The following is a 14,798-nucleotide window of genomic DNA, read 5'->3' as shown; positions in this document are numbered from 1 at the left end:
AGTGAGACTAGGGAGAATAGGCTCAGTCTTGGAGGCTGAGGCTCGGTCTTGGAGGCCGAGGCTCGATCTAAGAGGTCGAGGTAGATGATAGAGCAGTCTTAGAGACTGGGAGGAATTTGGCTAGTGGGACTAGGAGTGTCAGTCTAGGAGACTGGGAGGCTAGTGGGACTAGGAAAATTATGTGATTTCTTACTTGGTGACTAATGTGCTTACCTGATTGTATGACTGATTGTTTGTGCATAGTTGTGTTTATGTTACAGACATCATGAGTCGCCTGTGCCATGCGACATGTTTGTGCGTATGCGACTCAGACACCACTGGACCTATACCTGTAGTATCAGATGACCTAGCCTCTTCAGAGCACGAGGTGCACACGTCGGACGTTTCTAGCACTGATGAGGACGACTTTCAGCCTTTCGCACTACCTGATGGTGCTGGTGAGCCTGCAGATGGCCCTCTTGTTGAGTACCTACCGTTAGTGGAGATTCCGACTCCCATACCCTTAGCCGTTTATCCTGCGTACGATTTACTTCTTGACGCCGAGGCTGACGGCGACATTGATCTGTATGATGATGAGCCCATCGAGGATGAGATCCAGAGCGAGGCCCTTCTTCCTGCTGGCGATCTCCTGATGATCGCTGATGCTCCCGCCGAGGACTCACCCGCGCACTCTCCGGTCCCAGACTCCTTTGAGTCTGTGGCATCCGCACCTTCCCACACTCTGAGCGCACATCTCTTTTCGCATGGTTCAGATCCTGACCAGGCATCTTCTGTTGCTCCTATTTCTAGTTTTGCGTTTGACTATGATGATGTGGAGGATTCTGATCCCATTTTTCCCCCGGGATTCGACCCGGATCAGGATATAGAGTTTATACCTATGGATCAGCCTATGGAGGATCCAGTAGACCCAGCTGACCCAGTGGATCCCATCGACCCCGAGTTTGACTTTGAGATGGCTTTTGATGATCCCGAGCCTGCCATAGCTCCTGAGCAGGCAGTTGCTTTAGACCCTGCGTTTGAGCATGACCCAGTTCATGCTGACGCACCTCTTATTGAGCCTGTGTTTGCTGACCCACTGGTTGATGATCACCCCGTGGATGTTCCGTTGTTGGAGGGCGATCATGTCATTGCTGCTGATCCTGTTGATCCCCCACCTGTTGTTGATATACCTGTTGACCATCCTGTTGACCACTTTGCACCCGTTCACCCTTTTGTTGCTCCCCCACCTGATCCCATTCCACTAGAGCCCGAGCATGCACTGTTCGCGGCACACATGGATCCACCAGATGAGCACGCACAGCACGGGTGGATTCCTGCTGATGAGGATGTTCCACCTATTCCCCCTCCCATCACTAATGCACGACATGTTGATTTCTCTTTTTCAGTTCCTCAGTTTACACCTCCAGCGCGACCTGGAGAGGGTTCTTTGGCCCATCCCTTTGGGCATGTGCCGACGTCTGTTCCCTTCATGCCACGGTTTCCACCTGTTATACCCCCTGTTTCCCCATTTCATGTGGCACCTTTTGATTCCACCAGTGCGCCATTCCTTTGGTCGTCACCGCCTGTCATGCCACCGACGGACCCCTACCATCCCTTCCATGTGGGGCACACTATTGAGGACGTGTTGATGTCTTTCGTTTTTCAGCATGAGTCACACACACAGCGCATTCAGGAGCTTGAGAGAGCTCAGCTGCCACCATGTCCGTGTCACGGTCAGACACACTCTCCTTTGCAGCCTTCTCGACCTGTACCCCCAGATTATGTTGCACGCCTCTTTGCCCTAGAGCAGCAGGTTGCTTCTTTCATCCGTACTCAGAGAGCCATGGAGGAGGACTGGCTCCAGTTACGTCGTTTGTTTTACACTCACTTTCCCCCTCCTCCACCGCCATCTGTATAGAGCTCATCAGTACCGTTTGGGTAGACGTTGTTGAGAGGACCGTGATTGCTTTTAACTGCACAACATTTTTGGAGACTACTTGCTGATTATGACTTTTGTTGATTTTGTACATGGGATGTAGTGACACTGACTTGATATAGTTTTTGGACAGGGGTAATGTAGCCCCTAGTTGATTGATGATTGTATGACACAGTGATGTACTGATACACTTACTATGTGGTCTCAATGTATGGCAATCGCAGTATTCTCATCATATTTGATGCTTGGTTGATTATTTATATATTTGTGACATGGGATGTTGTGTGATTGATATTTGTGATATACTGATAACATGAGATGTTATGTACTATTACTATCATTATATACGTGCGTTTTATTATGGCCTGACCGACGTAAACACATCTTTAGAAGATGCCGCCGAGACGTCAAGAACCGTAAATGCCAACCAATCAGGCAGAACTCCAGCAGATCATCGCTGCTGCCATCGCACAATATGCTGCCTCTCAAGGAGGAATGAGTGGAAGCAACTCTGGCAACACTGGCAACAACAACAATCCACCTCATGGTAACCCTAAGTCATTAAGACATACCATGACCTAAATGGATTTCCTTAGCAAGATGCTAATGCCAATGATATGTTATAATGTATGTGCAGGGTGCACCTACAAACAGTTTTTAGACTGCAAGCCCGTCAACTTTGATGGCACAGGAGGTGCTGTCGCCTTTGTTCGTTGGGCTGAGAAAACTGAATCTGTTCTTCGCATGAGCAAATGCGCACTAGATCAGCAAGTCACCTATATCTCTGGGCTATTCTTGGATGGAGCCCTATCTTGGTGGAATTTGCAAGTACAGACACTTGGTGAAGCTGCTGCTTATGCGCTGACCTGGACCGAACTGAAGGAACTTATGCGCAAAAAGTACTGTTCCCGCGCTGAAATCCAAAGATTGGAGACAGAGTTCTGGCATTTAAAGATGGAAGGTCCAAAGATTGCAGAATACGTTCAGAGGTTCCACGACTTGTCGCATGTGGTACCCTTTATTGTCACTCCTGAGTTCAAAAGGATTGAACGTTTTATTTGGGGATTAGCTCCTCAAATCATAAGCATGGTGACCTCTTCCAAGCCTGCGACTATTACTGAGGCGATTGATTTGAGCGTGGCTCTCACAGAGGAAGCTATTCGCCTGAACAAGTTTGATGAAGCTGAGCCAAAGAAGAAAGAGACTCATGTGGAGTCATCAGGAGGTAACAAGCGGAAGTTTTCGAACTTCAAGCAAGGCACTAGCGGTGTGGTTAAGAAAGGGGAATCAAGCACGCCAGCTCAGGTTACAGCTGGTAGTGGGAAGAAAGGAAAAGGATACATGGGCGCCCAGCCCAAGTGTAATACCTGCCAGCGCCACCATTCTGGCCGATATGGATTAAAAGTTTGTGAAGCTTGTGGAAAGACTGGCCATATGAAGGATTCTTGTTGGGCCACTATGGGCCAGAGAGGCCAGGGAGGTTTTGGAAACAGAAACACCAACCGGGGCGGAAATGGAAATCGCCCACAAGGGAACAATGGAGGTGATGGGAATAGGGTCAACATTGCGAAGCAAGCGGGCGCTGTGAATCGTAATCAGAGGAATAATCAAGCTGGTGGAAATGGACAGAGGCCCGGATGCTTCAACTGTGGTGATCTTGGGCATTACAAGAGGAACTGCCCAGAGTTAAACCAAGCCCGTGGTAGAGTGTTTAACATAGAAGCGAGGGAAGCACGCCAGGATCCCAACGTTGTTACTGGTACGTTTCCTGTAAACCAACGCTATGCATCCGTTTTATTTGATACTGGCGCCGATTATAGCTTCATATCATTAGAGTTTAAGAATATGCTTGGTTTAGCCGCTAGTAAATTAGATGTTCCGTACTCGATCGAATTGGCCAATGGAAAGTTAGTAGAAGCCAACGAAGTTATCAGAGGCTGTGTGATCGAATTGGGAGAGCGTGAGTTTGCTCTGGATCTACTACCAGTCCAGTTGGGAAGCTTCGATGTGGTAGTAGGAATGGATTGGTTATCAGGCAACAAGGCTAAGATAGTTTGCCAGAAAAGGTTGTTCGTATCCCAGCTGAAGATGGTGAAACAATTGTTGTTCACGGAGAGAAGCGTGAGACGCCTTTGAGAATTATCAGCTGCTTGAAAGCGCGAAAGTGTTTGCAGAAGGGATGTGCTGCCTTCCTAGCACACATCGTGGATAAGAAAGCTAAAGAACCGAAGATCGAAGACATTCCTGTCGTGAGGGAATATCCAGAAGTCTTCCCAGAAGACTTGCCTGGATTGCCACCTCAGAGGCAAGTGGAGTTTCGCATCAACTTAGTTCCAGGCGCCGCGCCTGTGGCTAAGGCACCCTATAGGCTTGCTCCGTCTGAGATGCAAGAACTGTCGACACAACTTCAAGAGTTGTTAGACAAGGGATTTATCTGACCAAGCTTCTCGCCTTGGGGAGCTCCGGTCTTGTTTGTCAAGAAGAAGGACGGTAGTTTTCGTATGTGCATCGACTACCGGGAGTTGAACAAGCTGACGATCAAGAATAGATACCCCCTGCCAAGGATTGATGATCTGTTTGACCAACTGCAAGGCTCAAGCTTTTATTCAAAGATCGATCTTCGATCTGGATACCATCAGTTAAGGATACAAGAGGAGAGTATCCCGAAGACAGCCTTCAGAACTCGATATGGACACTAAGAGTTTCTAGTTATGCCGTTTGGGTTAACAAACGCACCGTCAGTGTTCATGGATTTGATGAATAGAGTTTGCAAGCCGTATTTGGATAAGTTCGTGATAGTGTTCATCGATGATATCTTGATTTATTCAAAGACGAAGGCCGAGCATGAACAACATTTAAGAGCCATTCTGGAATTGCTGAAGAAAGAACAGATGTATGCCAAGTTCTCTAAGTGCGAGTTTTGGCTACGAGAAGTGCAATTCCTTGGGCACGTGGTAAATGGAGATGGAATCCACGTGGATCCAACCAAGATCGAAGCGATCAAGAATTGGGAAACGCCAAAGACGCCAACCGAGATTCGACAATTCTTGGGTTTGGCTGGTTATTACCGAAGATTTAACTTTTCAAAGATCACTCAACCATTGACGCTCCTCACGCAGAAAGATAAGAAGTTTGATTGGGGAATCAAACAGGAAGAAGCGTTCCAGATATTGAAGGATAAGCTCTGCAACGCGCCAATCTTAGCGCTACCAGAAGGTACGGATGATTTAGTGGTATACTGTGACGCTTCGCGTCAATGATTGGGTTGCGTGTTGATGCAACGCCAAAAAGTTATTGCTTACGCGTCACGACAGCTGAAGATACATGAAAAGAACTATACCACACACGATTTGGAGCTTGGCGCAGTGATTTTTGCTTTAAAGATCTGGAGACACTACCTTTATGGTACAAAGTGCACAATCTTCACAGATCACAAGAGCCTACAGCATATATTCAACCAGAAGGAGTTGAATATGAGGCAAAGACAATGGGTAGAGCTGTTGCATGACTACGACTGCGAGATAAAGTACCATCCAGGGAAGGCGAATGTGGTCGCCGATGCCCTAAGTCGAAAGGAGAGAATCAAGCCCATAAGGGTTAGGGCTTTGGAAATGATTATTCAGACCAATTTTTCCTTGCGCATTCGTGTCGCGCAAAAAGAAGCTCTCAAGGAAGGAAACCTTGAAGAGGAATATCTCCGTGGGATGGAGAAGTTATTGGTACCAAACAGGGAAGGGACGTTATGTTTTGAGAAAAGGATTTGGGTCCCTTTGTTTGGAGGATTAAGAAAGGTTATTTTCGATGAAGCTCACAAGTCGCGGTACTCTATCCACCCTGGGGCGGATAAGATGTACCAAGATCTTAAGGATTATTATTGGTGGCCTAGGATGAAAGGCGACGTGGCTGTTAATGTGAGCAAATGTTTAACTTGCGCTAAGGTTAAAGCGGAATACCAGAAGCCTTCAGGACTTCTGCAACAACCGGAAATTCCCAAGTGGAAGTGGGAACAAATCTCCATGGATTTTGTTACGAAGTTGGCAAGAACGCCAAGAGGCCATGACACTATTTGGGTAATAGTGGATCGATTGACGAAGTCAGCACACTTCTTACCTATCAGAGAGAAGGATAATACGAGCAAGTTGGCCGAAATTTACATGAGAGAAATTGTTACACGTCATGGAGTACCTCTCTCAATCATCTCTGATAGAGACGGAAGATTTGTATCAAGGATTTGGCAATCCTTCCAAGAAGCTTTTGGCTCGCAATTGAATATGAGCACCGCGTTTCACCCACAGACCGACGGTCAAAGTGAACGGACGATACAGACTTTGGAAGACATGCTGAGAGCATGTGTTATGGATTTGGGCGGTAGCTGGGATAAGCATTTGCCTTTGGTCGAATTTTCATACAACAACAGCTACCACACCAGTATTGGTGCCGCGTCATTCGAAGCTCTATATGGCCGCAAGTGCAGATCACCGCTTTGTTGGTCTGACGCCGGTGATAGGCAGTTGGTTGGTCCTGACGTAGTCCAGGAAACCACAGATAAGATTGCACAGATCCGAGATCGCATCAGTGCGGCTCGTGACCGTCAGAAAACCTACGCGGATCGAAAAAGAAAGCCTCTGGAGTTTGAGGTTGGTGATATGGTTTTGTTGAAGGTATCACCCTGGAAGGGTGTGGCACGCTTTGGGAAGCGTGGAAAGTTGAATCCGCGGTATATTGGTCCGTTCAGTATTTTGGAAAGAATTGGGACCGTAGCATACAAGTTGGATCTACCTGCCGAATTGAATGGTGTTCACGATACGTTTCACGTATCAAATTTGAGTAAAAGTCCAACTCAAGATACCGTTGTCATTCCTACCGACGAAATTCATGTCGACGACATGCTCCATTTCGTTGAAGAACCCGTTGAGGTTACGGATTGGAAAGTGAACAAGACCCGCCGGAGCAGTGTCAAGCTCGTCAAGGTTCGTTGGAATGCCAGACATGGTCCTGAATACACCTGGGAACGTGAGGACCGGATGAAAGAGAAATACCCCCACTTATTTCCCAAGAACCCTGCAACTAGAAGCAGAACTTAAAATATCGGGACGAAATTTTTCTAACGGGGGGAGAATGTGACAACCCTCACTAAACCAGGTATCCGTACGACTTAATTAATAATTAATTACTGCTTGATTACTGTGCTTAACTGAATTTACTGATGAACTGCTACTTGATTCCTGATATTTGTACATATCTGCATCATACTTTGATTTCCGTCACTACATTATTTACATACTGAACTCTAGTGACAAACATGATGCACAAAAACACAGTAGCACTATGAACGGATAACCTATTGAACATGCTGATAAAGTCAGCATCAGGCAGATAATGCCTCTAAGGCCTGTATGAGCTAGAAAGATTTTACTACACCCATAGTGAGTGTAGGGATACAAGGGTTGTAGAACTGCGTCTCTAGGAATAAGTTACAATGACTGAATGTGCCTAAAACGTACACTAAGCACAAAACACAGCACTTTAATGAAGAATTCAGCCTCTGGCTAGCTAATAAAGTGCCAAAACATGAGAAAAATATTACTAGACACTTTCCAAAGTGTCAGGAATAAGTTGTGTCACTAGAAATGGTATTAACGACACTTAAAGGCTTTGCTAAGCACTTTAACGGACTACTATCCAACCGAACAACCGGACTATACCCGGAACCTGAAAATATTGCCATAAACATTATTTGTCTTTTTCTGAGCCAGTTAGGGTCCCTGAATACCCTAACACCCGCCATAAAACACAATGCACAACTAACTGGGTTAAGTACTTAACTAACCTACTTAACCCAACTAAACTAATCTAACTAATGGTTAGAAATGGACTAGAACCCCCCCCCCTTGGGCCGATTTCGGTCACTATGTGACCATGACTTGTACCATTTTGAATTTTAAATTCATATGTGTCCCATATCAAGGTGACACAAGGACTCTTGGACAATAATCACATCTTTTGCCTATAAGTAACACTTGATGCACACTAGAACAATCACATTCCAACACCCAAAATTTACTCTCTCTCTTGCCCTCTAAGGCTTCGGCCGAACACACCCACACTAGCCACCATATCTTCGAGTTTTGATCTTCACATTCCAACATCATTCTAGCATCAACGATCTCGTATTAGGAGGCTTGGTGCACTCGGAGCTTGAAGGACCTCTTTTTCTAGCTTTTATCCACCTCATTCGCGCTTAGATTCTTCCCTAGCCTCGAGCTAGTGGTATGTTACTTACAACACCTTCTTGAACTAATCTAGAGTGGTTAAAATGATATGTAATGATTAAAACTTGGAATCTTGCAATTTGATGCATTAAAGTCTACTAAAAACATGAATAATGATGGTTAAAAGCTTAATAGTTGTGTAAATGTTGTAGTAATTGAAATTTGTGATTATTTAGACCTGATCTATGTTTTGGTAGCTCGGATCATCATTTAACCCGGGTTGGTCATGATCACGAATCATGACATAAGGTTGTTTCGAATGGAACAAGGGTTAAAAGGTGAAACTCTACCACACGCGAATCATGAACTTGTGTAAAAGTGTTTTACTGGTGAAATAGTATTTAAAACTAGCAGATCTACGTATCTGCAGGTGGTATTTTCAAAGAACCACATATCACAGAAATCATGTTTTCTAAAAAAAAACGGATCTTACACTTACAAGTATGATTTTTAGAACACACAAGTGTGTAAGTTGTAGTAATTGAAATTTGTGATTATTTAGACCCGATCTATGTTGTGGTAGCTCGGATCATCATTTAACCCGGGTTGGTCATGATCACGAATCATGACATAAGGTTGTTTCGAATGGAACAAGGGTTAAAAGGTGAAACTCTACCACACGCGAATCATGAACTTGTGTAAAAGTGTTTTACTGGTGAAATAGTATTTAAAACTAGCAGATCTACGTATCTGCAGGTGGTATTTTCAAAGAACCACATATCACAGAAATCATGTTTTCTAAAAAAAAAACGGATCTTACACTTACAAGTATGATTTTTAGAACACACAAGTGTGTAAGCACTTGTGTAACACAAAAGTTTCGACAAAATAACAATTTTTGTAAAAATGACGATAAGTTGTAAAGATGGATTTTCTCTAAAAACGAGGTTTTTACGAGATCGAATTACTTTATATGAAGATCCACTAAATATAAGAGGATTCACACCATATTTTTGGAAAAACTACAAGTTCATGTGATTTATGCGATTTACTTACTTGTTAACTAGTTTGTTGTGATGAAAGTTGTTTTGATCGAATAAAGAAGTTGTTGAGTTGATTTGTAAAAGAAAATGATACGCTTGAAAGCGTGGCCACCCCCAGTTACAGAGGGCGAAATTTTTCCAAAAACCTAACACTAAGAAATATTTTCACTATAAGTGTTAGAAATACTTTTTGACATGTTTTCGAAATATAAGTTTCGCCACGACTTTATTTACAAAATATCGGAGGTGGGATTTTCACAAAATTAAACGTGATAAATATATATTTAGTAAATATATTTTTCACAACATTATTTGTCACTATTTTGTGAAGTGTATAAATCTTATTTTTAGAGTAAAAATAATATTTACGAACGTTAACGAATCCAAAATAATACGAACGCTTTCACAATAAATATATAAGTTACATCGGTAATTATTATTACCACTCGATCGTTAAAACGTAACTTACGCAATTTACGGAAATATTTATGAGCACGTATTTTTGTCAAAGTATTATTTTGGGAGAATTTTGTGAAGTAAAAATATAATATTTTTGAGAAAAATATTTATATTTTGAAGTTAGAAATAAATATATGTTAAGTAAGACTTAATAATATATTTTCAAGATATACGAACACACATGTATTTAATCCCCCATCCTTGGGAAGGAAAATAATTACCAATTATGCACAGAACGTAAACACGAAATAGTTGTCTAATTATTTCCTAAAACGTAAACCATAAAGCTAAGGCACGGCCGTCCTTCTAATAGAGTTAGTACATGTAGGTCGTTGCTCAGCTGCTTGATTTGGAGTATACTTGGTAGAGACGCACCGACTGTGAGTTCATGTCCCCCTTTCCTCTTAACTGTTTTCAGTTTTATAAACTGCGGGGGTGAAATACATGTTACTTTGATTATGATTACTTTATACATGGTATGGTTAGCGTAAGGAGGGTTACTATTTAGATCATGTGAATGGGTAGGCGGAAACTTGAGGTCATTAATCCTCAGGGTAGGACCGAGGGGCAGGAGCGATAGATCTATTTGGGTGTAGCGAGCCCAGTCCCAGGCCCAGCATAACGGACCTCGGGATGACTTTGTACCCGGCGCATAAATCTTCTAGGTTTGAGCCTTCCTACTTCCATTTCACACATATCAATGGCCTTGCAAACCATTGGTGATCTCTTTTTCCTTATTTGCTACATACCAGGATTTTATAAATACAAAGGTTTTATACTCACTTACACATGAACTCGCTCAACATTATTGTTGATTTTTCAACTTACATGTATTTCAGGGAATTAAAGGATCTGGCACGGTATGGCACGTTTTCCCGCTGCACTAGTACGAGGTCATCCAGGGTTTAGGGAATGTGACTCTTTCCTGGACAAGTCACAGTCCTTAAACCATGTTTATGTTATGTTTAAGTTTGTAACGTTTGTTGAACAAGGTTATGGTTGTTAGGGTGTTTTCCCGTTAAAACAATGATGTTGTTTTTGGATTTTAAAACTTATTTGAATGGATGATCTTGCATGATTTTTATTCATATAGCTTTGTTATGGTTAAGCTATGGTATTAAGGAGTCACACCAAATTAACCACGCTTCCGCAAAGCCAGGGTGTGACAGTAACTAACATACCAATGGTTTAGCATGTATTTCCCTCGATGTTTTTGAAAACAAAACATTGAAATCAGTGAAAGGAGGGACATGAACTCACAACTTTGCGTTCCTGTATGTAATACCGTAGGGAGCATCCGTACGTGTGATTAACCTACATGTGTACTAACTTTATTAGACACTAGGTCTTTCGGACTTCGTACAAGTTGTTCATCTTGAATTCTTTATTATGTTCTTGTTTGTCATCTTTGGAACAACTTTGTATTTTAGAGCGTTGATTGTTTACTCGCTCGATTGTTATGTATATACATATATTTTATACGTATTGAATTCATAAGCGCATTCCTGTATTCTATGTGTATTGACTTATGTGTGATCGGCTTCGTTCTTCACACGTCCTCGTGCAGTGCACGCATGTCATTGAGCCTTTGCTCATGTCATTGGGCCGAGCCCATGTCATCTATGTTATGGTATTTAAACCATGTTTTAATGTTATTGGGTCGAGCCCATGTTATCTATGTTACTGGGCTTAACCCATGTTTTATTGTTATTGGGCCGAGCCCATGATATATTGCCATTGGGACCTAGCCCATGTATTAAGGAATTTGGGCCTAGCCCATTACTAACTTTGATAGGCCCAATTCAAACTTTATGAGTCGATTAACATAATCTTGCAATTTTTACCAAAATGTTACCAAGTAGCAAACTTTAAATAAGTTTATTTTTCCTAAGAAAAATACTTGGTAATTTTTATAGTTTTCGACTTTCCGGATTCTTGTTATAGGTCACTTACGTATGTGCTCGTTTAAACGTCCAAAATATGTTATTTTAGACTCGACTTTGTAGTAACTTGTTTATGGTGTCGATACGCCCAAATTGTCGTCATCAAGTGTTATGTATTTCCATTTCGGCCATTTTATTTAATTGTCCGATTTTACTAGCATTTCTTGGACTATGTAGGAACATGTTTGTGTATTTATTTTGATCACCCTATAGGTATCTAATACATACACATATATAGCACCTATACACATACTTGATATGTCTCAAAATATATAATTTTTCTTACCAAAAATTATACTCACGCATTGTTATATTTTTACCCATTTATTTTTTTGTAAAAATATAAGTTTAAATTCATAAGAATTTCTTGAATATTAAAACCTTAAATATTCCAATCAAAGTTTTCATAATGACGTTTAAGACCACTAATCGCGTTTAATATTGTTAATCACCCTTTAATCCCCTCTTTAATCGTGATTAGATTTTTAGAAAATTCGTCATAGTTTCTCCTAAAATTATGACGTTTCCCACGTTATAAAAACGCGTTTAAACCATGCTTAAACCCATAATCATAATCAATTTCCAAATCAAGTTTTTCCACTTTAACCCCTTTGATTACTAGACTTTTTATGGTGATATTTCATAAAAATCAAGTTATTAAACTTAACTTGTAAGTACAAAGTTTAATAAACTCCCAAAATTAAAGTTAAATCCATTTAAACACTTGCTTCTTTGTGAAATCTAAAAATTATATAATTAGTTCATGAAAGTGAGTATGATGATCTTTCAAGATTTAAACATAACCATGTTTAAATCACATTTTTAAGTTCATCATGACAAGATGAACACTAATCTTGAACACTACATTAATCTACTAGCAAGATCATCATAAATATAAACTTTAACTCACTAATATTAACAAAATCAACATACACAACATGATCATACAAACTAACTACACTAATCTACACATATCAACACATAATATAGTTAGATTTAGTGTTTATTAGCTTTGAGGTTAGGGTTTTTTGGTGTGATTTTTATTAATCTTTTTTTTTTCGATGATCAACTTGTACTTCCATAATATACTAGTAATATGAAACTTAAAAATGGTGATTAGAAGACTTACAATATTGCACAAGCTAAATAAGAAAATAAGAAGAAGATTAAGCTCCAAAAGTGCTCCTAAGTGTGCTCCATGCTTACACCTTCCATGGATGATCTTGAAAATGGGTTTTTAGAGATTGAAATTGTGATTTTTGTGGATAAAAATGAGAGGTTTAGAGGGCTTGGGGATGCCGAGATTTGAGGGAGGAATGAAAGGGTTTTTGGTTGCAAAATGTTTAGTGAAATGATAGGTTATGGACACTTGGTAAGGTAAGGGTGTAATGATCAAATCTTGCAAATTTTTCAAACCAAATCTTCTAGTTCCATACTTATTTTAGATATTTTAACATGTAGGTTGATGGTGGGGTCCATCATTCACGAAATGGGGGGTGTATTTTTAATTTTTATTTTTTTCATAAAAAATGTTAGAAAGCATATATTATGGTAAATATATAAAGTATGGTGATTAGTTGTTTAATTACACTGTTAAGGGGTAATTAGGGATTAGGAAACAAAATTTATATTAACTAGTTCACTACACTAGTAGAAATGGTATTTTGATACTTCGAATGCTTTCCGTTTGGTCGTCGGCTAGTTCACGGTACTTTTGCGCCGTACCGACGAAGCTTTGTCGCACTTTGTTATTCCACCGTCAAGTGATGCATGAAGGGTTTCCGAGTCCCAAAATAAGCTTAACTAGTTCACTAGCTTCTTCGTTTGGTTGTTATAGTGGCGAAAATATCGCTTGCTAGTTTATCGGTTCGCTAACGAACTAGTTTAATGCATAGCGATGTAATAACGGAAGCTTGTGATTTCGGACATTCCGTTGACATCTTTAAAATATTTTAGCGTGTTTTTCATCAATTGACATAATTTCGGAGTCCCAGAAATGCTATATTACGGATTCGGACGCGTTAAAAATGTTATATTTTTAGCCGAAACAGACATTTTTGTAATTAGGCGTCATACCGGAAAGTCTTGTATCTTTGCAAGATATGTTTTCGTATTATTGTTTTCTTATATAAATGGACTCAGTTATGTTATCCGTGTGTCGTTTTTCAGTGATTCATTCTGTTTTCACGGTTTTGCTGGCATGAATAGCTTAACGTGAATAGTGTACGCAACACTTTTTACCAACACTTTTAGGACATTGTTTGACTGGTTTCGAAATATGACGAAAACCAGCATATGTTTTAGCTTTGTTTTCTTGTCCTAACCCTGTTATCCAGTATACGACACAGTTACGTAATTAAATTACGCTAAATGAATGAGATTAAGAGATATAAATAGTGATTAGATTGTACGGAATTACCAGTTATTTTCCAGTTGTCACAACACGGCCCCGTGGCTAGAAGTTTTTATGAAGTTTCGTCTATTTTTAAGGAGTTTATCCGAATCGGGTGGTTCCTTACTCGACGAAACAACACCGAAGTGCCTGAGATACCTAAGTTGCCCTAGTTTTAGACAAGAACGCAAGAGGTTATCGGAAACGGTGATTCCTAAGCTAAATACCGGTGGGCAAGACCAACCTTTATTTCCCTTATCCGGGCTCTCGTTAAAGAAGGTGTATGTCGAATCGCTCAGGTCTATGTATGCATCGGCACCATCGACACAGGGACGACTATCGCCACAGGGACGACTATCGCCACAGGGACGACTATCGCTCAAGTCCTCGCAAGAGTTAGAAGTGATTTTGGGAGCAACAATGTTATAATCTGAATGCAAACTCAATAATTCTCCTTAATCGTCGTCTTGAGATGAACTAGTTATTTCCATCTCAAGTTCTTTTATCCATTGGAGAATTAGTTCTTCCATTTGAAATAGTTCTTCAAGAATCATTTCATTTAGAAGGGATGATTGAGAGCATTCGAGGGAGAGATAGGGATTATTTTTTACTTTCGCCCATCTTAAGGCTACAGGAAAACGATGGGTCTATATAGTGGGGAATGTACTTTAAAAAATAACACTTTAAATCTTCATGAGTTCCGCCACATATTTGACACCACGTACCATAACATGAGCGAAAGTAAAAAAAAATCAATATCACTCATGTTTACGTCAGAAATTACCAACCGTCGGGATCTTACGGTTCAGTTTTCAGTATCTGAAACGTGGGCAC

The sequence above is a fragment of the Helianthus annuus genome, chromosome 17 (genome assembly GCF_002127325.2).
Source record: "Helianthus annuus cultivar XRQ/B chromosome 17, HanXRQr2.0-SUNRISE, whole genome shotgun sequence".
NCBI classification, from domain to species: domain Eukaryota; kingdom Viridiplantae; phylum Streptophyta; class Magnoliopsida; order Asterales; family Asteraceae; genus Helianthus; species Helianthus annuus.
This window is presented reverse-complemented; position numbering follows the sequence as displayed.